The sequence below is a fragment of the Morone saxatilis genome, unplaced genomic scaffold, assembly GCF_004916995.1.
Source record: "Morone saxatilis isolate NCDOM2014 unplaced genomic scaffold, NCSU_SB_2.0 Contig14, whole genome shotgun sequence".
In the NCBI taxonomy this organism is placed as follows: Eukaryota; Metazoa; Chordata; class Actinopteri; family Moronidae; genus Morone; species Morone saxatilis.
The window spans coordinates 3,588,953-3,592,554 of NW_023339696.1; positions in this window are offsets into that span (position 1 = coordinate 3,588,953).

Genomic DNA, 3,602 nt, shown 5'->3' on the forward strand with positions numbered 1-3,602 from the left:
TGTGTGTGTGTGTGTGATTGCAGGGGACAGGGAATAGGTTATTTCCTTTTTTAAATAGACTAGGCTACACAATATCCCCGTCTATAGCTCCAATATACAAAATGGACTGGTGAATATAGATACGCAGCAAATAGCCCAAATTTAACGAAATGGCCTCAAATGATCAAATTGGGTCTGAGCAAAATAAAAAAGAAAAGACAGAAAATGCACCGCGACTGTTGCACGCCGGTGGTTTCTGTAAAAACACACACAGGATCTTCCCATGCCCGGGTCATTCACCTTTCTCTCTCTCTCGGCTCTCTCATGCCCTGCCAATAAACCCACCAAACACAACAAACACACACCCCACTTACTCCCACACAAAGCCCGCGGACTCTCTCTCACACAGACAAACACACCTTTGCAATGCAACGAGAAAAAAAAAAGGGCCAGCCGCATTAGTTACTCACCTCACTCATCATCACCAACACACAGACTGTAAAGCCCAACTCAGCGCCTCCTGACAGCCTCGACAGGTTCAAAGGAGCAGCAAGCCCGTACACATAATACACATAATGCACATAATGCTGAGGAGAAGCGGCTCGGCAGGCTGGAGCTGCCCTGTGTACATAAACGGGAAACAGATGACACACACAGCAAAAACAAAGGAGCCCATACAGAGCTGCTGCTGTGCCTTCCCATGTCACAGCCTCTCTCACTTATCTCACAAGAAAGGGAACTACATTTGTGTCACGCGTGTCATGTCCCGTCCCTATGTGTGTATGTGCGTGGAGACGTGGTGGGTTTGGGGATGGCGGGGGGATCTGTTGGTGCTGGTGCTGGTGCTGGTGCTGGTGGGGGTGTTCCTGTATCATCGTTAAAAGGAGGAAGTTGATGAAAAATGAAATGGGGGAGTTTTTTCGCCTTCCTGTTTACTGAACTGAAACTTCCTGAAGGACCTAGGCCGCTCCACACACACACAAACACACACACACACGAATGAGTGTATATATATGGGTGGGGGGTACTGTTATCTCACAGCGGAAATACAAAATACATTTTTGTCAGGCTAGAAAAGAGGCTGGCTGCAAAACATGCACACAAAAACAACCTATTCTAGTCTATTTCAGGCTTGTTTTCAGATGCAATATAATTATAGCTATGGACACAGGGGATTCAAACTAGGATAATAATATTTTTCTATATTTACAATTTTTTGTTAACATAATTGTTAAAGAAGGGGGAAGTCAACATCTCCTGAAAGCCGCAGAAAAAGTTAAATCACTTTTTACTGATATTATGAGCAGATATGTTATTCAGACATATGATAATAACTAGTAATACCAAATTATTATAAAATAAAGCCCGGAAAGAGAGTTTTTTTTTTCCGGTCATTATGTTATTTTCAGAAGCACACATTTGAAAAAAAAAAAAAAAAAGTCAAATGTTAAGTAGCATCTGTTGCAATGAAATGAACCTTTTTTTCCATCATTTTACTTTTTTTTTTTCCTGCTCCAGTGTCCGAATAATTTATGGTATCCCGAGCATGACTCTAAATAACATTCTTGTGAAGCTTGTGAAAAATCATTGCGATGGCGGAGGGCAGCGCCTGGAATCCCCAGACTGAAAATGCATCGGGAGCAGACCGGCCTCACATGTAAAGTGAACATAATAAATGAGAGTTTGAGAGCTGAGAGGGACTTCCGAAAGCAGAATCCTCCTCTCTTATTAGCGGAGTGCAGAGGACACCGGATTAACTGTGTGGTCGTTGCGAGGAGGAATACACTCATGCGTAAAGTACTCTATAAATACTGTAAGAACTACTCACACCGTGAAATACTTTGTAAAAAGGAGAGGGAAATAAATAATAAAAGTAATTAATTAGAGGGAATTAAATAAAGCTGATAAAAACTACTTTAAAAATATAGTACGTGGACATGTTTGGTAAACTTGCCTAAAACAATTTAAAAGTTAAATTAAAAAAGTATAATATCCATTGTAACACAAAATAGGCTGTGCAAAAAAATGACAATGTAATCCCCCTAAAAGATGGAGCCACATTTGACAAAAAAAAGCACTTCATTCAAGGTCCACTATCTATTTCCAGATCTTTTAACCGCATCTCACCGTTCCCCTTAGCACTTAGCGGATGGAGTGCGTGTATTCTATCATGTTGGCCTATACTAGGCTATATTATATTTTATTAAATTAAATGTAATTATAATTAATCCAGATAAATTCCAATATACACTCTATATCTCTGATTTTAGTTAACAGTACCTGTTGTGGTGTATACAGTGCTGGCCATCATCCACCTCTCAGTACTTTGTATGTGTCGGCCTCTTCAGGACGCCATGTTGCGGTTGCTCTCAGCACAAAAGGAGAACTATTAATTTGATTGTCTTATTGTGACGTCGCTGCTTTGATCCACAGTTTGGCCACCGGAGATTGGCTGATAACTATCTACCGGGAGCGGTAACGCGGCGGTGATTGAATGTTTTTCTAAAAAGTTTGAAACTCCACTCGGTACACACCGAAATGTGAGCGTTCGCCGTGACACGAGACATTAAACAATTTACATGATGGATCTAAGCAATAAGAGCGAGCGTGCGCGAGGAGAGGACGGCGCCGCGTGACTGGTAGCCGGGCTGTTTGACAGCTTGAGTCCCGCTTCAGACATCAGAGGGAACCAGTGTGGAGAACTAATAAAGATTTACAGGGTCAGACACTGCACTGTTAACACCTCCACCTGCTCCTCTTTCATCCACAACACAGCCTACAGTTACTTCATTATTGTTTCATAACACCAGATAAAGCTGCGGGTCTCCGCGGCTGCTTTGGCGTTATCGGACAATAATTGTGACTGTGTGTGTGTAAATACTCTTTAAAAGAGCGCTGATTTCAACGAATAAATCAGGTTTCATATTCTCCTGTTGCTACATATTTTTCTTTAATACCAGAGACACGGTGCAGTTTTAGTCCTGTTTATTTTAAACGGATATTTGTTGTGTTATTGTTAGTGTATTTTGGAGTTTATATGTTGCATCTAGAACTGAGAGCTCTGGTGTCACGTAGCCTTAGTATTACTTCAGAAAATCCCGTTAATATTTGATAATGTTTAGTCAGCCCAGCGTGCCTGAAGTGGTTCCATTTACCTTGTGTATTTGGGTGTTAAATCTGACTTGAAGGCTTTTACACGCCTTTTCAGAGGAATCACTGAAGAGTTCCGGTGTCACTATTATGAAGAGGATTTCAGTTTTTGGGTCATATACAGGATTAATAACATGTGATTGGCATAGCTTTAATTCTGTCCTGGACAATGTCACAATGTCTTGGTCTAAAGAACAATGTCATTAATATTTACTTCAGTGTACAGTTGTCCCCGACCTTACAAAATGGCAGTTGAGCTTGATGTAAAAGCCAATACAACCAAGCGGCTTAAATTCAGTCTTGAAGTTCTGTGTAAGAATTGGTTTAGATCGTCTGTTTTTGTGCCTTGTGTTTAAATTGCTTCATGGAAGTTTTGTCTGTATTGGGGTTAATTCGAAAGCCCTAGCGGACGGTAGTTGGATTTAAATGTACAAGCTCCAACAAAAACAGCTTGCCTGTGTGTGTGTGTGTGT